General features: G+C 43.1%; 2 long non-coding RNA genes across 2 annotated transcripts; both read left to right on the forward strand.

The window, feature by feature from the left end:
* The first annotated feature begins 2,160 nt into the window (after positions 1–2,160).
* On the forward strand, positions 2,161–4,613 carry LOC123443662. Its single transcript, XR_006630760.1, has 2 exons — positions 2,161–4,256; positions 4,326–4,613. It is a non-coding gene; the product is annotated as an uncharacterized LOC123443662 (long non-coding RNA).
* A 5,904-nt stretch (positions 4,614–10,517) lies between these two features.
* On the forward strand, positions 10,518–14,379 carry LOC123439884. The gene is made up of 6 exons (XR_006630207.1): positions 10,518–10,724; positions 10,857–11,420; positions 11,562–11,627; positions 12,330–13,558; positions 13,664–13,701; positions 14,211–14,379. It is a non-coding gene; the product is annotated as an uncharacterized LOC123439884 (long non-coding RNA).
* The last annotated feature ends 10,797 nt before the right edge of the window (positions 14,380–25,176 follow it).

Consider the following 25,176-nt stretch of genomic DNA (forward strand, 5'->3'; position numbering starts at 1 on the left):
CGTCTCAAGGGCGAGATCCACCCCTCCCGATGTCAGGGCGTCAGGACCCGAAAGCTTCGCAGAATAAGATCCTCCCGGGAGTCGACGACGAACGCTAAGTTTCCGAACCGATCTCCTGGTCGGGAGCAAGGTTTCCTATCCGGTCTAGGCGACCGGTTGGATCAACATGTAGCACGACGCTGCCGAACGCGAAGATCTGTCCGAGAGCAAAAACGTCCTCGTTACAGATGTCGTCGCTGATGATTAAACGGGCCATTGATCCTCTAGCAATCCTAGAATGGAACTCTCAATGAAAGCTCCAATGTCGGTGCCAAAACCGGCAGATCTCGGGTAGCGGGTCCCGAACTGTGGACCTTGGATCGATGGGTAACATGAGACAAAGGAGACAATGTTTACCCAGGTTCGGGCCCTCTTGATGGAGGTAAAACCCTACGTCCTGCTCTTATTTATATTGATGATGGAGCATCCTTACATCATATATCTTGGTTCTTGTTTGGTGGTTCTCTTTGTGAGTTTTAGAGCTTATGGTCATCTTTATGACAAACTCGAGTTCATCGAAAACGGAGTTTATGTGCATCTTCTATGATGTTTTCGATGTTCGAGTTTTTGCCGGTTCTTCATTCATAGAGGTTTCACATCTCTATATCATCGGTATTTTTCATAACTACCTCTTCTTAAGATTTACAGTCATTATTGGATAGCACTTGTCAACCCGAATCTAACAAGCTTGAGTTTGCTCAATTCGGAGCTCATTTGCAGAAGTTATGGCAGTTTTGGTATTTCCTATTTTCTTCGAGCGGTTGTACCGCTGCCCCGGGCGGTTGTACTGCCCGCACCCTGGGCGGTTGAACCGGCCCAGCACCGGTCCACAACCAGCCAGGGTTTTGTTGTGCTGTGGTGGTTGGGCGGTGGTGGCCCGGTTGTATCGCTATATTAATTATAGCTCGTACAACCGGTGTTCCTGGTGGTTGCACCGCTTGGGGCTTAGCCGTGCCCAGCAACCGTGGTGAGTGGAACCGCTGGCCAACCTTTTGTTGTGGTTCCGGTTGTTGGGCGGTTGCACCGCTAAAATATGCATCCCGGTTGTACTCCCCTAGAAACCGGTTGAACCGCTGCCGTGTAAAAATGATTGTAACGGTTAGATTTGTGGGGCCTATTTAAGGGGGTTTTCTTCCCCAATGGTTCCCCATCCTTCCAGCTCGTGTTTGCCCCCCATTGTTGACCTTCTTAGAGCTTGCTAAATCTCAATCCCTCCAATGATTCTTGCTAGTTCTTGAGGGAAAAGAGAGAGGAGATCTAGATCCACATCTCCACCAATCACTTTCTCCTCTATGTGAGGGGAATCCCTTGGATCTTGATCTTGGAGTTCTTTGTGAGCTCCTTGTTCTTCCTCTCATATTCCTCCATAGCTTTTGGTGTTGTGGATGAATTTGAGTGTGTGGGACTTGACCACTTAGTGTGTTCTTGCCATTGCATTAGTTGCATTGGTTCGAGTTCTCCACGGTGATACGTGGAAGTGAAGTTTGAGAAGCTTGTTACCCTTGGGTACTTGGTACCCTAGAAATTGTTCTTCGTGGATGCTTTGGCGTCCTAGAAGTTTGGTGGTGCCTCGGAGCTCAACCATTGTGGTGTAAAGCTTCGGGCAAGCGTCGGGGTCTCCAATTAAGTTGTGGAGATTGCCCCGAGCATTTGAGGCCATCACGGAGCCACATTCCATTGTGGTGAAGCTTCGTGGTGTCGTTGGGAGCCTCCAATTAAGTTGTGGAGATTGCCCCAACCTTGTTTGTACGTGTTCGGTGACCGTCTTCAAGGGTCCCTTAGTGGAATCACGACATCTTGCATTGTGCGAGGACGTGAGGAGATTACGGTGGCCTTAGTGGCATCTTGGGAGCATTGTGCCTCCACACCGCTCCAAACAGAGATTAGCATCCGCAAGGGTGTGAACTTCGGGATACATCATCGTCTCTGAGTACCTCGGTTATCTCTTACCCGAGCCCTTTACTTATGCACTTTACTTTGTGATAGCCATATTGTTTCTTGTTATATATCTTGCTATCACTTAGTTGTTTATCTTGCTTAGCATAAGTTGTTGGTGCACATAGGTGAGCCTAGTTGCTTTAGGTTTTGTGCTTGATAAATTAAACATTAGTTTTATTCCACATTTGTTCAAGCCTAAACCATAATTATTTTAAAGCGCTTATTCACCCTCTCTAGGCGACATCCACGTCCTTTCACCGGACTCCCTCAAGCGTTGGTGTGAAAAAAACTTTGTTGTATTTTCTGTTGTATTTTCCCATCATGTCTTGATCTGAGGGTGCATGTGAGCTTTTGGTGGGTCCTTGGTTTGTACTTTATTAAGGATAATTACTGCTCCACACATAGTTTGCTCCAAGAGATTAGTGCCACTACTTGATTCAACAATAGTACTGGTCTCTGCTTGTTCTTAGTGATTTGCACTTGCATTAAATCAAAATCTAGTTTGATAGGGTTGTGAGCACACATCCAATCAGCTCCCAATATGATGTGATAATCCTGGAGCTTTAGAACTCTGAAATCTGAAGAAAATTCCTCTCCTTGTATTGAGTATGGCATTGGAGGGTCATAAACTCAGTCAACAATGTGCCATCATTGGCCACTACCAGTGGCGAGTCTATTGGGCAGGCTTCAACAGGCTGAAGCCTGCCCTCCACAAGCCCAATTGTTTTTACTAGTACCATTTTTACTCAGCCATTTAGTCAAGCTCTTATGTCTAAGCCCGTGTGCTCCATATTTCCACGGTTGTCACACACATACATGCATAACCACCAACATGAGTGAACACGGGGATTGAACCACGAACCTCCAATCCTAGCGAGTGGATGTGGGGTAAGCTGCAGCCAGTGGCCAGCAAGGCAGTGTCATGCATCCACGTGGCCGCGCCGGGCCTGGGGCGCCCTCCCTCACGGTCGGCCTTACTCTTGCTATTTAGCAAGACATATCGAAATAATCTACAGTGGATACTTTTTATATTATTTAGACAAAAAGAATGAGGACATGATGACTCTTTTGCTAAAAAGATTGAAATTTTGGTTTAAAATTTCATTTTGTTTCTAGAAAATCGGTAAAAATCAAGTAGATATTTGTGTTCCAAGTAGTAATTCGGGAACTTTTAAGTTTATTTGGGCAAAACTATTGATAGATAATGCCTAGATCCAAACTTTCGTTCAAAAATTGATTTTTTTTAAAACACCCATCAATTTAATTATTAAATATTACATGCTTTAAGTAGCAATTAGGGAATATTTAGCTTATGGACAAAAAGATTGAGAAAAAATGACTATTTAGCTAGACAAATCCGATTTTTTATTCAAAATTGATATATTTTGAAAACAATTATAAAAGTTCTATTAAATAGTACTTCCTCCGATCCATAATAACTGTCGCAGTTTTGAACTAACTAATTTTAATTTTAATTTTAAACTAACTAGTTTTAAACTTCCTCTCATATGGTTTTAGTACTCCCTCCGTCCCAAAATAACTGTTTCAACTTTGTACTAGCTCTAGTACAAAGTTGTATTAAGCTTAAGACACTTATTTTGGGACGGAGAGAGTAGTAATCTGTGAAAAATTGAGATAATAGTTTTGTTCTTCAAAAGGGTATGTAGTTTTTTATTGTAATTTTGAGCCCACCCTTGGTTTTCTTGCTAGATTCCCCACTGGCCACTACTACCTTTGTTTTCTTAGTGGGGGTAAGAGGGCATTTGCACTCTGTAGAAAAGGCACGGGAGATGAAAGTGGCAGAACTACCACTGTCAATAAGGGCAGTAGGAGGATACTGTCCGAGCATTGTAAATATGTGCTTGGTATGGCTTATTCCCAATAGTACATGCATAGAAATTTGCAACTGCTGCTGATCTCCTGGCTCAGAAGTTTCTTGTTCAGTTTCTTCTGACAATTCAGTGAAATAAACCAGATCAGCATCATCAGGATATTGTTCTTGTAAGGCTTGAATTTGTGCTTGATTGTTCATCTTGCACACCTTTTTATGCCCCAGAAACCAAGGTTTTTTTTCACTTGTAGCAGACCCATTTTAATATGGCTTGCTGAATGACAGAAGGGGTGTTATTAGGAAGTGTTTTGGGTTGTTCAGTTAAGAATGCTTTTCTGAAAGGTACAGGAGTGAACTGACTAAAATTCCTCTTCGGTGGCTGTGCCTGCTCCATTCTCCTTGCTAGCCGGATGGCTGTGTGCAAATCAGCAGGTTCATGACACATAAGGTAATGTTGTATGCTGTCATGCAATCCTGATATGAAACTATTTTTTGAAATATTCATTTGGCACGGCAGGGTTGTCAGGAACGTTCCCTAGCCCATATATGTACTTGGGTTGGCCTAGGATGTCATATGTGCTGGGCCCGGAGGTGCACCGTGAGTGCTACGAGCTACAAGTATCTCGGGGGAGAAGCAACGTGAGAGGCATCCAGTGAATCACGACACGGAACAGCGGCGGCTCCTCTCTCTTTCCCCTACCTCCAGTTTCTTCCCTGTTCCTCCCCTTCCTCTCATTCGTGTACCAAATTCTTGTACTCCATCCGTTTCAAAATATAAGACCTTTTAGAGATTTATACTCTAAAATACGGAACAAAATGAGTGAATTTATACTCTAAAATATGTCTACATACATCCGTATGTAGTTTATAATGCAATCTCTAGAAGGTCTTATATTTAGAAACGGAAGGAGTAATAGCTACTGTGGTTGAATTCCTCTATGAGACTACTACCAGTTTGTGTGTGATATATTAAGGAGATCCCTTACATTTGATATACAGAGCTAGGCACCATCCTTCTCCAAATTCTTCCCCCAATTTTTTTTTCACCACCACCATCCGAGGGAATCAGCCATGGATCCGTCCATCCAGCAGTATCTCGAGCGGCTCGGCGCTAGGCTCGATGCCTACACCAACGCCATCAGGTCCCTCACCGAGAAACTGGACGTCCATGACGTTGATACACCAGCAACCGTCCACAGTCACCACCGGCGGCCACTTTGCCGGAGAGCGCAACCGGCGCGTCGGTGCCCTACCCCGACGTCCCCTACTCCACCACCAAGGCCAAGGAGATCCCCACGGTCGCCCATTATGCATCCCCGGGGTGCATCACGATGGTGCCCGTCACAATAGAGTGCTCGACCCAGGTCGACACCATCAACAGCATCGACGAGGTTAATGTCGCCGTCATCGCCGTCCACCTCGCCACCACCAACCACGTCGCCGCGGTGTCCGCCCCCAGTGGCGTCCTCCTACACAGAAAAGTACGTCTTGGTGGAGGCCACCCCTAACAGCACACCGACGAGCGCCCACGATCCACCATTGCTCGGTTGCACGCAGAAGAGTGCGGCCAAGGAGTCGGGAGCCACCTCCAATGACGCCATCGCGGAACTCATGCCTCCATCGACACCCTCCATAGTTTTCCTCAAGCTCGCCTCCTCGGTAGCGGGTGACCTAGATCAGGGCGTCATCATCCCGAACGTCAATGTTTATGCTCCGCCCTTGATTCCACTGGCTGCACATCCTGCTGAATCACAGCCTCCGAAGGTATTTTCGTCCCTCTCGCTGCAACCGGAGGTCGTCCTGCAATCACTCACATCGATGCACGTCATGCGTTCCACAGAATGCCTCTTCCATGACGACTGCTCGGTGTAGCCTATGCTCACGCTGGGCAACTGTCCTCTGACCTGGGTGCCCCCCAGCGCTGTCTACCTAGACCCTGCAGGTCACCTACCGCGCCTACCACCGACTGCACATGCAGCGTGTGGTGTACATGTCGTGGGCAGGAGCCATTATCTGCTCCTATCAGTATGGCGGCAGGAGCGAGCAGCAACCATGTCCGCCTCCTGTTCAAGTGCAGATTGCAGAGGAAGACATTGTTCTGTTCTGTGGCATCACTTGCAGCTCTTTCACTAATAAGTCTTTCTATGTGTGGTGGCCACGTGACTATCAGCAAAGAAGGAGCAGGAAATTGCAAGGATGGATGGTTCACACTCAGCTGGGGACTTTGTTTATCATTTCTGTGTATTTGCAGCCATGGCCTTCTTGGAACGAGGATGTAGTGCATGATGGGAGTTTACAAGCTTTGCAAACACAAGGGTTCATGTATGGTTGGATGTTAACAGAAAGATAGAAGTGCAAAAAATATCAATTATCCATGTTGACGAGAAGATGGTCCACGCCGTCAACCCCACTGCGCTTGCTTTGTGCCATGGCAAATCAATTGCTCTTCTTTAAGAAATGGATCTTATTAGGATGTTCATTCGCTATGGACTACTAGAGTGTCATTTTGAGGTTGTCTTGAGGTTTGCAATTAATCTGAGAGAGTTTGTTGTTGGACCCATGACTATAAGTATTAAAGGAGTTTGCTCAGCAAGAGGAAAAAGTACAGACACAAGGACAATCCAGCTGGCTGCTCGGTTTAGCAATCCCATAAGATTTCACTTTAGTGATATAGGTAGCAAGGCACTCAGCCCACTCTACTTCAATGCTTATGTGGGAGGCTATTGAAAGGACGTGGATGTCGCCTAGAAGGGGGGGGGGGGGGGGGGGGTGAATAGACGCTTTAAAATAATTACTGTTTAGGCTTGAACAAATGCGAAATAAAACTAACGTTTAATATGTCAAGCACAAAACCTAAAACAACTAGGTTCAACTATGTGCACCAACAACTTATGCTAAGCAAGACAAACAACTAATTCATAGCAAGATATATGATAAGAAACAATATGGCTATCACAAAGTAAAGTGCATAAGTAAGGGTTCGGGTAAAAGATAACCGAGGCACGTGGAGACGATGTTGTATCCCGAAGTTCACACCTTGCGGATGTTAATCTCCGTTGGAGCGGTGTGGAGGCACAATGCTCCCCAAGATGCCACTAAGGCCACCGTAATCTCCTCACGCCCTCGTACAATGCAAGATGCCGTGATTCCACTAAGGGACCCTTGAGGGCGGTCACCGAACCCGTACAAACAAGGTTGGGGCAATCTCCACAACTTAATTGGAGGCTCCCAACAACACCACGAAGCTTCACCACAGTGGCATATGGCTTTGAGGTGACCAAAAATGCTCGGGGCAATCTCCACAACTTAATTGGAGACCCCGACGCTTGTCCGGAGCTTTACACCACTATGATTGAGCTTCGAGGCACCACCAAGCTTCTAGGGGTACCAAGTACCCAAAGGTAATAAGCTTCTCAACTTCTCACTTCCATGTATCACCGTAGAGAACTCAAACCGATGCACCAAATGCAATGGCAAGGGCACAAGGAGTGCCCAAATCCTTCTCTCCCAAATCCCACCAAAGCAACTAATGCTAGGGAGGAAAATGAGAGGAAGAACAAAGAAGAACACGAAGAACTCCAAGATCTAGACCCAATGGGTTTCCCTCACTTAGAGGAAAAAGTGATTGGTGGAAATGTGGATCTAGATCTCCTCTCTCTTTTCCCTCAAGAACTAGCAAGAATCATTGGAGGGATTGAGAGTTAGCAAGCTCGAAGAAGGTCAACAATGGGGGAAGAACACGAGCTAAAGAGATAAGGTTCAATGGGGAAGAAGACCCCTTTTATAGGTGGGGAAAAATCCAACCGTTAAGCCTCACAGCCTGCACAGAGCGGTACTACCGCTCATGGGAGCGTACCGCTCGGTAGGTTCACCAACCATGCTGAGGCCACGAAAAATAGTCCGACGGAGCGGTACTACCGCTAGGAGCGGTATTAAAAAATTACTACCGCTCCGGGGGCGGTACTACCTCTCCGGGGGCGGTACTACCGCTACAGGAGCGGTACTACCGCTGGCACCAGGAGCGGTACTACCGTTGGATACTGAAACTGCTGTAACTTTCGCATACGGACTTCGAATTCAACGAAATCAAGTTTGTTGGAAAGCTAACGACATGGGCTAACACAATCTTGATAGAGATATCAATAAGAAGCAAGTGAGAAAAGTCCCATAAGAAAATGGTGGGAACCCTTCTTCGAATAAGACCGGTAAAAACTCCAACATAGAAAACATCATAGAAGATGCATATGGACTCCGTTTTCGATGAACTCGAGCGTGTCATGAAGATGACCATAAGCTCTAAAACTCACAAAGAGAAATACCAAACAAGAACCAAGAAGTATGATGCAAGGATGCAAATGGTTTGAGCTCTCAACGAACGATACGGTCAAGCTACTCACTTGAAAGCCCCCCTTGACAGTACGACAATCTATCCTAAAACAGAAAACCTATCAAGGGCAAACCTATACCTTGCACCTCGTCCTTTTGAGCTAGATGACGATGATCTTGGCTTCCTCAAGATGGACCACCTTTCTTGCTTGCGTTGGCTTGATGAAGACTAGTTGATTGCTCCCCCATACACACTATGGGTGAGCCGCTCTTCAGCATATCTTCACAAGTTCATTGCCACCATCCTCCACCACTTGACGTCATCCTCCATGGGTTGTATGAGACCTTCCTCTTGACGCAAGCCCATGGAAACACACCTAACCCCACATAGAACTCTCAAGAAGACCATGGGTTAGTACACGAATACGTACTGGACAATGCTTACCATACCATGGGATCACTTGATCCCTCTCGGTACATCTTGTACGCTTTGTGTGTTGACCATCTTGATTTACTCTTTGTCTGACGACCTTGATCAACCTTGTGTCTCTATGACCATTCTTTGGATAATACCTTGAATACCACCTTGGTCATCATATAAACTCCTTGAACCCAACAGATGGACTTCAAGAAGTGTCTATGGACAAATCCTATAAATATAACTTAAGGCAACCATTAGTCCATAGGAATTGGCATCAATTACCAAAACCACATATGGAGATATATGCTCTAACAATCTCCCCCATTTTGGTAATTGATGACAACCACTTCAAGAGAGTTTATATAAGGAAATAAGCATAACCAAGCGCACAAATACAAAGCAATAATGCATGCGAGCAAGATGTAAATGCTTACGCAATAAAAGCAAAACCCTTTAAACATATCCAAAGTAAACTCTCTAAACTTCTCCCCATTGGCATCGATTGCGAAAATCACTACAAGAAATATGCTCATACATGATGTTTTTTAAGACGTCGTTGATGAATTCGTCATAAATCTATGACGATTTCATCCGAGATTGTCGTAAACCGTTTGAGGGGATCAAATCTACATATAAATTATGACGATGTGAGTCAAAAACGTCGTAACCACATAAGATGAGATCGTCATAACTTCTACGATGATTATAAAAATGTCGTAACATGTTCTAACTATGTTGACATGTCACTCGTGGGTCCATTATATCCCACCTCATGCATGTATTGAACTATTTTTTTATACCACTATTCTGTTGGGCTATTATTTTCATCTTACTTTTATATTGGGTTGGTATTTTATCCTCCATGCTTGCTAATGGGTTGGTTTGTGGTATGTCATAATATTTTATATTGTAAATAATATATTGTCTAATATTTTTTTAAATGAGTTGCTACATTTTTACAAGAAAGATTTGGTAGGTACTTTACAAAAAACCTATTTTCTCGCACTTCGAAAATAGAAAATGATTTTTTTGTGCAAACAAAATATAAAATCTCTTTGACAACGTTGTTTGTCATACTAAGATACACACATGTGGACAATATTGGGTCCTTGTAACAAACTATAAGAGGATAAAATATAAGAGAATCAAACAAACAAAAAAAAGTTTATATAAGCTTAATTCTGATTGGTGGAATCTGCTATAGTCTAAAGAATATGAAATTTGACATGGTATTGGTTCATCATTTCTAGAATGTGTGAAAAAATATTTGAGAAAAATTACTAAATATTAACATGTTTATTTTATCAAAAGTAATAGGTAAATAAACATAATTTTATTTGCAGATTTCCTATTGGCTAAAACCTCCTTCCCCCGGATCGATGACGTGGCAGGGCAGTCAGTCCCACTTTAGCTGATCTGAACCGTTAAAGCCAACAAATCGAACGTGTCTCAATGAATCCAAACGCTGCGCGCAGAAAAAAAAACCCGCAAACCCTATCCTCGTCCTACCAGACCGATCCACCCCTCCCCTCGTCTCGTCTCTCCAGATCCGGTCCACCCCGCCTCCGTCTCCCACCCACCGCCGCCACCCCACCCACCTCTCATGGATGGAACAAGCCCCGGTGGCGAGCGACCCCAACACCGGTGGTGGCTGCCGGCGCCACCTCCCTCTCCTCCCTGGTTGGAGATCCACCTCCCGATTCCACCTTCTCCTGACGAACCCCCAAGCCCAGGGGCGTCCGACCGCGATGGTGAGGGAGCTGCGCATCAACACCACGCCCTCCCCCCGTGCGTGCTCCGCCTCCTCTGCTCCGCGCGCGGCTCACGCCAATGTTGTGCCACCTCCGGTCGAACCTGCCCCCGCGCTGCTCCTTTGACCTCCCGTAAAAAAAGCCTCGAGGGCTCCAGATATATCCCACCTAATCCCCCCCCGTCCCACCCCGTCCCTGTCCCCTGCCGGTTTCTGCACAGTCCGAGAATTCAAGAACGTCCCGGCAGCGCCAACTCCCAACTCCCCGCAAGGCACAAGGCAGTGCACTCCGGAGCACGGACAAACAGGGCCGATCGAGCGATGGAGGAGGAGAGGAGAGGAGAGGGGCCCGGATGAAGAGCTCCCCTGCCATGGACCCTGAGGCCGCGGTCGCCCGGGGCACCCCGCTGGAGAACACGGTATGCCCGCCGGAGTTACGTTTCTCGCGGTTCTTGACAACCTCGATCGCCTTGCCGCCCTTCGTCTTGGCTGAATGTGTGTTTTTTTCTTTTTCTGATGATGTTTGTCGCACGTTCTTGGCTCTGTGGCAGGAGGGGAGGCGGGGAGAGGGGAAGAAGAGGCTGCCGTGGCGGATGACCCTGAGCCTGGCGTACCAGAGCCTCGGGGTGGTGTACGGCGACCTGAGCACTATAGTACAACACCAACAGTCTTGGATGAATCGAGATCAAGTTGAATGAATGAATGAATGAATGAAATGCTAGTTGAGTACTACAGTACGTACTGTATTTCCGTGTGGGATGCGTCGGTAGGAAATGTCTGTCAATCAGTCATTCAATCAAATGCAGGCTTGTTTTCCACTACTCTGTCGGTGTCAAATGCAGATATCTAGCAGCAGCTACTGCTCGGACAAGGAGTCTGATTGCTCCCAGGGAAACCGCGGCGAGGAGGCCAACGTCGGAGTCGTCTGCATCGTGGAAGCTCGGGTCGGCCGCGGACCGGCGAGCAACCCCCAGAACTTGTATGCAAAGGCCTAATTCAATGTGACTGTTTCAGTGGACTGGTTCAGACTTTTGTTTTGTCCAATGCAAAGAAGAAGGGAGAAGATCAACGACAAGCTTCGGGTTTTGCACAAGCTGGTGCCCAACGGAACCAAAGTGAGTCCATCCTCTTTTGCCTACTCCATGTATGAAGCAAACTCCTTTTCAAAAAATAAAAATCTAGGAAGCAAACTGAGCTGCAGATTGAGCTAGTTATTGGCATTAGTACTTTCTGATTGCTGTGAAATTTCTTCGTAGGTGGATCTCAGCACTATGCTCGAGGAGGCAGTCCTCTACGTCAAGTTTTTGAAGCTACAGATCAAGGTAAATCCAAATGACATGGTTGCATTAGACCTTTTATCCCCTAGGAACTCGGTGTGTGATCGTGATGTGTCTTACAAGAAATTTTGTTCATGATTTCATGGTGATGAATTCTGTAATAGTTTGCTGCTGCAATACCTACTTTTCTGTAGATTGGGTCTTATTTAAACTGAACATGAGAATTCTACTGTGTTATTATATCCTCGCACTACGGTACTAGTATTAGAATTATGCTGACTGAATAATATCTCGAATAGAACATGAGTTACGCTGCATTATTTAGTCCCTAAATTAATACATAAGAAAGAAGGACTTGAATTTATGCTAGTACTCCTACCAAAGTTTGTATTCCTGTTTTTGTTATCGTTCTGGGCCAGTCGGTGCCTGCTGAAGCTTACTGAATGTATCTCTTGTTCTGGACCAGTTTTGGTTTTGTAAAGCAAAAAAAAATATGTATAGAGCAGCACACATTTGTTCCTTAGTCGTCACCACTCACATTTTCTCAACAAACCTTACGATATTGCAAGTGTCTAATATGCATCTCGGGGGACCTGTTCCTGCAACCAATTTCGAACAAGTATGTATAGTCACCAATTAAGTTTGTTTATGGGATTTATTTATTTTTGGGCACCTCGCCTGGAATCTTGGACGGTATGTGCGTGTATCCACCATAGTTGGAAATGAACTTCTACGAAATTGGCGCAGGTTGTGATGACCTATCCGGATCGGGCCGTAGAGCCGAGCCACTCAGGAGTAGCAGGGTTGCGCGTGGAAAAAGTATCATCGCTTCAACACATCTGCTCACAATGTGTGCGTTCCTCTGTTGATGATATGTATATAAGTGACAAGAATTCGTTGCCACTGTGTTGTATGTATTCCTTTGTCTAGATGATTGGGCAGTGGGAGTTGTGCATAGTAGCATACAGTATTTTTCCTTTTCCTAATCCATCGCAAGGAGCTTCATATTAAGTTTGTTGTTAGCTTCCCCAGGAAAAAAAAGTTTGTTGTTAGCTTCCCCAGGAAAAAAAAGTTTGTTGTTAGCTGTAGCCTGCTTCAAGTGTGTATAGATTCATGTATCAAGTTTCTTCAGATGTTCATAGACTACTGGATGTAGATTTCTTACCAAGTGATCATCTTGGTAAGCTACCAACAAAAATTGCAATCAAGGATGTATATTTCTTAATACTCATCATGTTATAATACTCCTAGCTTTGCCACTTTGAAGACATTTCATAAAACCGGGCCTTAACCACTTTGGATGTGGGTTTATGCCATTTCTGTTTGGTAGGAGTTTGTTAGCTATATGCACTAAAATTATGTCAGCTGGCGACGCCTCTGCATTGTCGTCGACTGAATTAGGGGAGCAGCATGCGACGATTCTAGCGTTAGCATTGGGCATGCGCTGGTTCAGACTTAGGAGAGGTTCAGACTGCAGTGCGGTTTAGACTTAGGAGAGGTTCAGACTGCGGTGCTACACAACTGCGTGAACAGCCCTTCTGCAGGTATGCAAGCTCATCCTCTTCTCTTATTTCATACTGATGCATAGGAGAGGTACCAATCTGGAGATTGGTTTCTCGATCAAGGGAATGACTAGAACATCTATTTTGGGAGTGATGACTTCCAGATTTACCTTTGTTATGTTAACTGTATGGGATCTTGACCCAAATTTCCATAAATATACACTTGCTATGTTAACTGTATAGTGTTGACCCAAAGTTGGAAACTTTTCTTAGTCGTATGTTGGATGGCCAGATCTATGAAAACTTGCAGATTCACCTTTGCTATTTGGAGTGAATTTTTTTCTGTAGAAGTTATATGGTTTACACTTTATACCCTTATTCTCAAAAACAATTCTCTTGTAATTGCAGGTGGGGAATGAACCAGAGTCAGACTTGATGTTCTGGGAAGAATTTTGCTATTTCATCTCTAAAAAGGTATCTAAAGTTGCTATTTCATCTCTAAAAAGGTATCTAAAGTTCCTGGTTAAAACTGTATCTTGTGCAACAAACTTAACTTGAATCATCATTTTGTCTTTTCAGTCCGAAAGCGCAATTCATGAGTTATCTGACTCGGTTTGGTAAGTGACATGCGTAAATTTTTGTTTCCTTGTGTATCTCATGATGATGCTTCGTAGATAGGCTATGGGGCTTGGCTTGAGAAGCAGCAAACAACTTGTTTCTGTAGATTATACTTTATATATGCCTACATGATGTAAAATATAATAAACATACCGACTGCAAAGGATATTTATTCTATGTAATGTTGTTCCTTATTGTGCGTTGAATAATTTTTACATTCGATGTATTAGCTTGATGTGTTCTTCCTGTAGCTGCCTAAAGTTATTTACATGGTTCTGTGGTCTACTTAACAATATGATTGTTTTCTTTATTCTATATTTCTGCCTCACCAGGCCCTTGGGTTATCTCTGCTTTATTTGTGTGTATGGCCATTTGTTTTTTTCCAAATTTTCTGAAATTTCACCATGAACATTTTCTTTTTTGCATTCCTGAGTATTCGCCAATTTAACCTTCATATTTGATGTTTGGTGGTGTATTAAGGTACTCATGGGTTTCTTTGATCTCACAGGATATAGTTTTTGCACAGGTGAAGTACGAAGCCAAGTATGAAGCTATGAAGCGTATGAACAAAGAGTAGCATATGTGTTGTAATAGTAGGCAGTAGTAGGCATATCTGGGTTGTGGGGTAGTGTAAAGATTGTAATAGACAAATTTAATGTTGGTTTGGACGAATTTTATTTGCTCCCTAGCCTGTTTAACATATTGATTTTGAATGTGATTTGAATACTTATGAAATGGCAACTTGACAAAGGGACCAAGTTATGATATTTATTTGACAAAATGTGAAATTTCTGACGTGTGGGACTAATTTTGAGATCAGCACGACATGTGGGACGAGTACAAAAATAAAATAGCCAAAAAAGAAAATCAGTAGAAAGTAAAAGACCACAAACCAAAATTCAAAAAAAATACTAAAGTGGGTGTAAATAGGCTAAGGCCCAAAAAGAAGCCCAATAAGAAAAAGCCCCAAAAAATAAAACCAGCCCATGTGATCAATTGAAATGGGTTGGGCTGATTTCAACCACGACGTTTTGATTTCGTCGTAATTTTGCCACGTAGGACTGCTGAAAAGACCTCGATGACGCCTAGAGGGGGGGGGGGTGAATAGGCTATTTAAAAGCTTCTTCAGATTTGGCTTGAACCTAATGCGGAAATAAACTAAGAGGGTACTTGTCAAGCACAAATCCTAAATGCACTAGGCACTAGAACGTGTATCAACAACACGATCTACCAAGATGGACACAATACAGTTACTAACAAGCACAAGTAAGTTACACAAACTTACTTGAGCTATATCACACGACAAGTAGGTGAACAACACAAGATACTAGATCACACTATATCAACACGATATATCAAGGGCTGCAAGTATGAACGTGTGGATATAGAGGGTATGCTTGAATGATTAATCTTGTACAAGAAATGGCCAACACAATATAATGAGCAGAAGCAATATGCAATGTATGTATGCTCAAATAACACAAGTAAACCACAAGTAAGGAGTTAGGGTTAAGGATAACCAAGGTCACTGAGACGAAGATGTATCTCGATGTTCACTTCCTTGGAGGGAAGCTAGTCACCGTTAGAGAGGTGGATGTTACCACGAAGGCACACCAACGCCACGAAGGCTCACCCTATTCTCCCTTTGAGATAACACCACGAAGGCGTTTCTCAACCACTAGTGGTAAGCCTTTGAGGTGGCTTCCAAACCCTCACAAACTTTTCAGGGGGAAATCACACGGATTGATTCCTCTCTGAAGAACTCCTACCGCCTAGGAGTCTCCAACCTCCAAGAGTAACAAGATCACGGGGAATGCTCAAAACTAGCTTAAATCACAAATAGCTTGGGTTGAGAGAAGGAGAGGGAGAAGATCTATCTTTTGATTGGAACAACTCTCAAAGGGCCTCACAAATGCTCGTGGGATCTAAGATTTGGAGTGAGCAAATGTGTGTGAGGTGGAAGTGTGTTCTTATGAGGATAAGGCTGTGTTAGGCAACCCTCTCACAAAGTGGGAGGGGGGTATTTATAGTGTGGAGAGAAAAAGAGCCGTTGGGGACACTTTAAGTCACACAGGGTCCGGACGTCCGACAGTTGTCGGAAGTCCGGGCGTCCGCGAGGGACCGGACGTCCGACCAGGGTCGGATGTCCGAGACCTTTAGGCATGACTGGAACTCTTCTGAATTCATCAGCGGCCGGACGTCCGACAGGGGTCGGTCGTCCGAGGCATGTAGATGTGCCTGAACATATTTGAATTTATCAGCATACGGACGTCCGGAGAGGACCGGAAATCCGAGTTATACAGCTCAACTTCTACTGGTGGTAGGTTCCGGATTTCCGAAGGGTGTCGGACGTCCGGCGCTCGGTCGTCCGGAGGGAGCCGGATTTCCGAGATATAGAACTCAACTTCTACTGGTGCAGGCTTCCGGATTTCCGGGACTTGGCCGGACATCCGGGCCTCGGACGTCCGGAGGTAGCCGGACGTCCGAGTTATGTGGCTCTTATTTCTCTGGTATAGGATTCCGGATTTCTGAACTAGTCAGTCGTCCGGTCCTCGGACGTCCGGAGAAAGTCGGATGTCCGAGGCACTGTTTCTGTTTTTAGAGAACAACAAAACAGTGGAGATGTGGTGTGAGCAAAAAGTGATGATGTAGTTTGAGCAAGTCCATCGCAAAACCTGTGATCCCCTCTTAATAGTGGGGGATCCCTAAGGACTCAAGAATCATAAAAGAGTACTGATGATCCATACTTGAGTGTATACTTTTATTCGCTGATCATCACTCCGCACAACTAACGTCAAAGGAACTGATACCTTTGAGTTAGCCCTTTCACCTGAGCTTGATGTTGTTGTTCCTTCTTGGCTCAAGTTGAAAGCAAGACATGATGAAGTCTTCAAGTAGCTTTCCATACACAATGCGGAAAGCCTAGCTTATGTATTTATCTTCATTTGTCCACCATGTGTGAACATCCACAAGAATCAAGCATGTAGTGCTCAAGAATGCTTATCTTGATCTTGTCCTATCCACCATGTGAACATCCACAAGAATCAAGCATGTAGTGCTCAGGAATGCTTATCTTGATCTTGTCCTTGTTAGCACATGATCATTGACAATAGTTTCAATGATATATTCGTGCTGATCCACTTGAACTTGCACACCACAATCTTGATGACGATCACCACTTGACGTCATCCTTCATGGGTTGTATGAGATCTTCCTTTTGACACAAGCCCAATGGAAACACACCTAACCCCCACATAGGAGTCTCACAAAGACCATGGGTTAGTACACAAACACGTAATGGACAATGCTTACCTTACCATGGGATCACTTGATCCCTCTCGGTACATCTTATACGCTTTGTGTGTTGATCATCTTGATTTACTCTTTGTCTGAGATCTTGATCAACCTAGTGTTTCTACGACCATTCTTTGGATAATAACTTGAATAACATCTTGGTTAACATATAAACTCCTTGACCCAACAGATGGACTTCAAGAAGTGCCTATGGACAAATTGCAATAAAAGCAATGTGTTGATCATCTTGATTTACTCTTTGTCTGAGATCTTGATCAACCTAGTGTTTCTATGACCATTCTTTGGATAATAACTTGAATAACATCTTGGTCAACATATAAACTCCTTGAACCCAACAGATGGACTTCAGGAAGCTCCTATGGACAAATCCTATAAATATAACTTAAGGCAACAATTAGTCCATAGGAATTGTCATCAATTACCAAAACCACATATGGAGATATATGCTCTAATAATCTCCCCCATTTTGGTAATTGAAGACAACCACTTCAAGAGAGTTTATATAAGGAAATAAGCATAACCAAGCGCACACATACAAGGTAATAATGCCTGTGAGCAAGATGTAAATGCTTACGCAATAAAAGCAAAACCCTCTAAACATATCCAAAGTAAACTCTCTAAACTTCTCCCCCATTGGCATCGTTTGCCAAAATGGACGAACAGTTTAGAAGGAAAATATAGTAGGTGGTCCTCCAAAAAGTGTGTACTTCTCAGCAAATGAGTGCAGAAAAATATACAAATACAATGATAAGTAGTTGGAGGAAAACAAACTATATTAAGGACCCAAAAATTGCAAAAATAATCGTATGCCACAAAGACATACAAAGATAGAGGCAGGCAATCAAAGGATTCTAGATGGAACAAACAATCATATGGTCCTTCGAACCACATGAATAAAACATATTATGATAAAGGCAACATAGTGCTTTATCAAAAACTAGAGAAGCTCCCCATGATTTGTGCACTAATATGATATTATTGTATTTGACACAGGTGCACAAAATAGGATCGTTGCTCCCCCAGAATTTATAAAACACAGAATGAGTGCAAGAGGATAGATCATACAATAAGCATATCAATTGCACAAAACAAATGTTTGAGCAACATGTAATAGAAGCAACTTAAGAATAGGCTCAAACAAAGTAATGTGTATGAGTCATGGAAAAGCACTTGAGAAGACTAAGATAGGGATGAGCATTTCTCATCAACATAGTCTTGATGAAATGAGATACAAAGTGCAATACATATCATTCCCACACACACATACTAGAAAATGGGTTCACAAGCTTACTAATAAACAAAATAAGAACCAACGCTTGTGACAACCCATTGTGAAGATAGGAAGTAAGAACCTTGTCAAGAGGAGGGATACTAATTGAAAATGGCAAAACCCTCATCAAGACAAGCATGAGGAAAAAATAATCTTCACTGCCAAAGAGTGCATCAAGATGTAGAAATAAGATGCGCACACAAAACAAATCCTTTCACGAAGCCATCAAAAAAAAATTGAAAGAGGAAATGCAACGATGGACGTGAAAGAAAAGAGGATATCAATTAGAGATGTAACTTCTCTCATGTGTAAAAGATTCTAAGTGGAAGACAATCATGATGATATTTGTCCACAAAGAAGGATATACACACAAAATGGTTACAAGAAGGAGCAAACTAGATATCCAAAGGAAGTCATAAATATATCAATGAAATCTTTTGCTTGGAAGCATAGCACATGGCCTAATATTTTCTTATTGTATAATATGAACTTCCAACATACGAACATCAAAGACATCCCAACTAGTAGTAAGACATCATCGTTCGGATGCTTTGAGAAAGCAAACAAGTACTACAAGAACGAATCAAGAGATTCATGCCATGATGCAACCTGGAAAAGAAAAGACAGGTTGGGTCCTTTGCAAGAAAAGAATGCATGATGTGGATACTTGTTACCGAGACAACATTGGATTGATGTAGTAGATGGTTGTTCTTTGATCATCCTAACTTGGCTCCAATAATCACATGGTCTCAACATCTTCCTTATAGGTGAGCCGAGCATCCAATGCATCTCTAGTTGTTCCTGGAACAACAAAACAAACAAAATGGTGCCCAAACTCATTGGGACCAAAGAGTTAGAAAACCAGCAATACATAGGACAAACTCCACATACATATGTGCATATAGATATGAATTTGAATTTCATGCACACTTTAGCCAATTTATGACAAGGTGGAATTTCCCCTATATATTGGGTCAAAGAAGGAAAGCAAGCAAAAGAAGTTGTATATAGTAGATATGATACGCATGCTCAAGACTCTTAAGAATCAACTCAACACAAAGTTGATAGGTCACCAAAAGATAAGGTATCAAGTGATAATAAGATCCTAAAACAAAAAGAACTATCACTTGAAGCATATCAATTAAAAGATACCTCAAGGAATGAGATATCCATTGACACATGCCAATTAGAAGGCAACAAGAAACCAATTGAAGGAAAACAAACACGAGGTATCTAGTTTCCAAGAGTGAGCTAGGTTCCAACAAACAAAGCCCTCTACAAATTTTCATGATGGCACAAAGCATCATAAAGAGCAAGACTTGCCTCCCATCAACACACACTTGATGGGGATCAAATGATTTTATGATGGGTGAATAAAGAGAGTGTTTTAAAGAGAATTGGATAGCTCCCCCAAGGGACGTGTATTATATAGAATTTGCATTTGAATACACAACGCACACGATGGGATCATCACTTTCTGTATATCTATAACCACACTAGACATGTTAAAAATAGATTCATAAGAGGCAAGAAAGACAAACAAAACACAAAATCCAATGTAAAGATGATTATCAATTCCAATCACATGATGGGAATACCAATTGTCAACGACAAGAAGTATTTTTGAAATGATACTCATTGGTAGATCACAAATATATCCAAGATCATCTTTACCCATAAAACGCAAGCAAATGACAGTTGTAGAGATAACATGCCACCTAGGAACAGGATAATTTACAATATCAACACTAAGTGGCAACACCTCAAATGTACACATTTTCTAGGTTCGTAATATGCACATAGCATATTACTCCCCCATAATGTGATAACCAACAATATTAACAAGTGGCAAATTGAAACCAACAAGAGATAATTAATGGACCATATAGAATTTGAATTTCTCATGAGTAAGACATACCACATAGAAATTAGATAATCTTGAAATATCAAAACTAAGTGGTACCCCATGTATACACATTTATAGGATTGAGAGGTGTGCAAAGCACATCACTCCCCCACAATGGGATAATCCATTAATCTCTCACAAGAGCCAACAAAAATACAGACAAGATGCAAATAGGCTCAATACAAGACTCACATGTACATGATGTGCAAACCAACATACACATACTTGATTACTCAAGATAGGCAAGTTGGAAACACAACATATACAAACGCATGCAAGGTACAAAACCACAACATGCAAAAGGGGGCAAGCACCTAACAATGTAAACAGTTTAAGTATAAGTTACCGTAAGGAGGCACATTGGATATAAGATAGAAACTCGATACTCCAAATGACTTGGCTTGAGATAATATGAATGATGAAGACCCCTTAATTCTTCATTATGTATCCAAGTCTCTAATGTCCTCCATAGTCACCTATTGATCAAGTTTGAGCTTGTTGGTCCCCAACTACGTTGGGTCCTAAGAGGTTAATCACAATAGGCTTGGCAACCCAAATGGTTCTTTTCTTGACACCATTTTGAGTACAAACAAACTTGGCAAACACATTGCCACCCTTATCCTTCCCAAGGGAATAGATATCATCAATAGTGATTGGGTTGGATAAGTTCCCTCTTGTGCAAGACGAAGCGACATGACCCTTCTCACGACATAAGTAGCAACATCTACCCTTTGCTTTCTTCCCAGTTGATTTCTCACCTCGGGGAGTGTTGGCTTGGGTCTTATTGGGAAGAGGCCTTCCTTCAACTTGTAGTTGAATATGTGATTGAGTTTGTGGCCGCTTCCCTTGTTGCTTGTGACTTTGAGACTTCGTCTTCAGAGGGCAAGATCTAACATGGTGCCCTTTAACTTTGCACTTGAAGCAAATGATTTTGGCCGAATTCTTGACTTGTTCTAGGCCCCTCTTGTTCTTGTTTGAGTTTACTCCAAACTCATTTTTGTCATTCGGAGATGTTTGCTCACACAAGACGTTGTTGAGTGTGGGCATCCCTTCGTGACACTGTTCCAAGTCTTTCTTCAAGGAAGTGACTTGGGCCTTGAGCTCTTTGATTTCCTATGCACGGTTAGTATCAATGCAAGTACTAGAGGAAGTGTCAGCTTCAATGTTAGAGCAACAAGGCAAGGAAAGTAATTCATCACACGAGGTAGCAACATTATGAGTAGACGAATTACGAGGACTAGCACATGGAAATATAGTACTTTGACTAGAAGTAGTGCCATTGTCCACATGAGGCTCGCTTGATGTTACCTTGGTGATGATAGCCTCATGAGCTAACTTTTGCACATTATGGGATGTTAGAAGATCGGCATGAGAGCTTGTGAGCATTACATGGTTTTCTTCCAACTTCCCATAATTGCTAGTTAGTAAATCAAGTTGAGCACGTAGCTCAACATTCTCCTTCAATGTTGATACTTCAAATGAGGTAGAGTTAGATGTACAAGTACCATCAACAATATGAGAGGAGTAAGTAGCAAATAGAGACTTCTGATGAGTAGATTGAAGCTCCTCATAGATCTTAGAGGTTTTGATGAGCTCTCCCTTGACATTATTGCATTCAAGGAGAAGAACCTCAAAATCCTTTTTAAGTTTATCATGAGCAACTTCAATCTCTCCTTTTGAAGATCTTAAGTCTCTACATGCTTGATGACTCTTCTCAAGTTCATGTTCAAGTTGTTCACTTTTAGCTTGTTCAAGATTAAGTGAATCATTACAGTTTTCAAAGTAAGCAAGAACATCTTGGAATCTTTGAAGAGCGTTATTTTTAGCTTTATGAAGAATTTTACTCATCACATAGATATTTTTAGTCAAGTCATCATCATCATCCTCATCGCAAATATCATCGTTATTGCACAGGGAAGATGATACCTCATTATTACCTCTTGCCATGAGGCACATGTGAACTGGAGGAGTTGATGGTGATTCTTTTGGTGAATCAGATTCTTCATTAGTCAAAAGTACTTCATATTTCTTGATATCCCCTAAATGATTAGTCATAGAGCAACTAGGGAGAAACAAGATATTTTGATCAAGAGGACACGAGGAAGCAGGCATATCACCACAGACATTTTTCGAGGAATCTTTAGGTGAAATGCATGACCTATCAGCACAATAATTTACACTATGTGTGGTGCTAGATATGCTCGTGTCCATAGAGGCTATGACATTTTCATCAACATATATTTCTTCACTCACCATGTCATTACCTTGTGAGATTGAAGATGCTGAGGTGTGCAAGCAATCGGATATGGAAGTAGTGGTGGACTCTTTAAGATCGAAAAGAGTGAAGAGCTCATGCACCAACTCCTTCATCATAATACCGTCTTCATCAAGATTGGACCCACCATATATATCTTCAAGTTTAGTCCAAACTTCATGAGCTGACTTGCAAGTCGAGATAGACTTAAACACTTCAGGACTTATGGTTCGATGAATGGCAAGAAAAGCCTCACAATCAAGATACATTCCATTAGTAGATGAAGATGCATCATCCTTCTTGTCAGCAATCCCTACAAGAACAATTCGTAAAGTATTTGGGCCCATGGCCCGAAAGTGATGAAGCATACAAATTCTCCATAGGGTATAATTTGTGCCATCAAAGTCAAAGATGCCCTTGTGCACTAATCCAATAGTCGACATCGATACTCTCTAGGTCGTGAAACCTAATTAAAGAGAGACCTAGCTCTGATACCAATTGAAAAGACCTCGATGACGCCTAGAGGGAGGGGGTGAATAGGCTATTTAAAAGCTTCTTCAGATTTGGCTTGAACCTAATGCGGAAATAAACTAAGAGGGTACTTGTCAAGCACAAATCCTAAATGCACTAGGCACTAGAACGTGTATCAACAACACGATCTACCAAGATGGACACAATACAGTTACTAACAAGCACAAGTAAGTTACACAAACTTACTTGAGCTATATCACACGACAAGTAGGTGAACAACACAAGATACTAGATCACACTATATCAACACGATATATCAAGGGCTGCAAGTATGAACGTGTGGATATAGAGGGTATGCTTGAATGATTAATCTTGTACAAGAAATGGCCAACACAATATAATGAGCACAAGCAATATGCAATGTATGTATGCTCAAATAACACAAGTAAACCACAAGTAAGGAGTTAGGGTTAAGGATAACCAAGGTCACTGAGACGAAGATGTATCCCGATGTTCACTTCCTTGGAGGGAAGCTAGTCACCGTTAGAGAGGTGGATGTTACCACGAAGGCACACCAACGCCACGAAGGCTCACCCTATTCTCCCTTTGAGATAACACCACGAAGGCGTTTCTCAACCACTAGTGGTAAGCCTTTGAGGTGGCTTCCAAACCCTCACAAACTTTTCAGGGGGAAATCACACGGATTGATTCCTCTTCGAAGAACTCCTACCGCCTAGGAGTCTCCAACCTCTCCAACCTCCAAGAGTAACAAGATCACGGGGAATGCTCAAAACTAGCTCAAATCACAAATAGCTTGGGTTGAGAGAAGGAGAGGGAGAAGATCTATCTATTGATTGGAACAACTCTCAAAGGGGCTCACAAATGCTCGTGGGATCTAAGATTTGGAGTGAGCAAATGTGTGTGAGGTGGAAGTGTGTTCTTATGAGGATAAGGCTGTGTTAGGCAACCCTCTCACAAAGTGGGAGGGGGGTATTTATAGTGTGGAGAGAAAAAGAGCCGTTGGGGACACTTTAAGTCACACATGGTCCGGACGTCCGACAGTTGTCGGAAGTCCGGGCGTCCGCGAGGGACCGGACGTCCGACCAGGGTCGGATGTCCGAGACCTTTAGGCATGACTGGAACTCTTCTGAATTCATCAGCGGCCGGACGTCCGACAGGGGTCGGTCGTCCGAGGCCTGTAGATGTGCCTGAACATATTTGAATTTATCAGCATACGGACGTCCGGAGAGGACCGGAAATCCGAGTTATACAGCTCAACTTCTACTGGTGGTAGGTTCCGGATTTCCGACGGGTGTCGGACGTCCGGCGCTCGGTCGTCCGGAGGGAGCCGGATTTCCGAGATATAGAACTCAACTTCTACTGGTGCAGGCTTCCGGATTTCCGGGACTTGGCTGGACATCCGGGTCTCGGACGTCCGGAGGTAGCCGGACGTCCGAGTTATGTGGCTCTGATTTCTTTGGTATAGGATTCCGGATTTCCAAACTAGTCAGTCGTCCGGTCCTCGGACGTCCAGAGAAAGCCGGATGTCCGAGGCACTGGTTCTGTTTTTAGATAACAACAAAACAGTGGAGATGTGGTCTGAGCAGAAAGTGATGATGTAGTTTGAGCAAGTTCATCGCAAAACCTGTGATCCCCTCTTAATAGTGGGGGATCCCTAAGGACTCAAGAATCATAAAAGAGTACTGATGATCCATACTTGAGTGTATACTTTTATTCGCTGATCATCACTCCGCACAACTAACGTCAAAGGAACTGATACCTTTGAGTTAGCCCTTTCACCTGAGCTTGATGTTGTTGTTCCTTCTTGGCTCAAGTTGAAAGCAAGACATGATGAAGTCTTCAAGTAGCTTTCCCATACACAATGCAGAAAGCCTAGCTTATGTATTTATCTTCATTTGTCCACCATGTGTGAACATCCACAAGAATCAAGCATGTAGTGCTCAAGAATGCTTATCTTGATCTTGTCCTATCCACCATGTGAACATCCACAAGAATCAAGCATGTAGTGCTCAGGAATGCTTATCTTGATCTTGTCCTTGTTAGCACATGATCATTGACAATAGTTTCAATGATATATTCGTGCTGATCCACTTGAACTTGCACACCACAATCTTGATGACGATCACCACTTGATGTCATCCTTCATGGGTTGTATGAGATCTTCCTTTTGACGCAAGCCCAATGGAAACACACCTAACCCCCACATAGGAGTCTCACAAAGACCATGGGTTAGTACA

This window comes from Hordeum vulgare, chromosome 3H, assembly GCF_904849725.1.
Source record: "Hordeum vulgare subsp. vulgare chromosome 3H, MorexV3_pseudomolecules_assembly, whole genome shotgun sequence".
NCBI lineage: Eukaryota > Viridiplantae > Streptophyta > Magnoliopsida > Poales > Poaceae > Hordeum > Hordeum vulgare.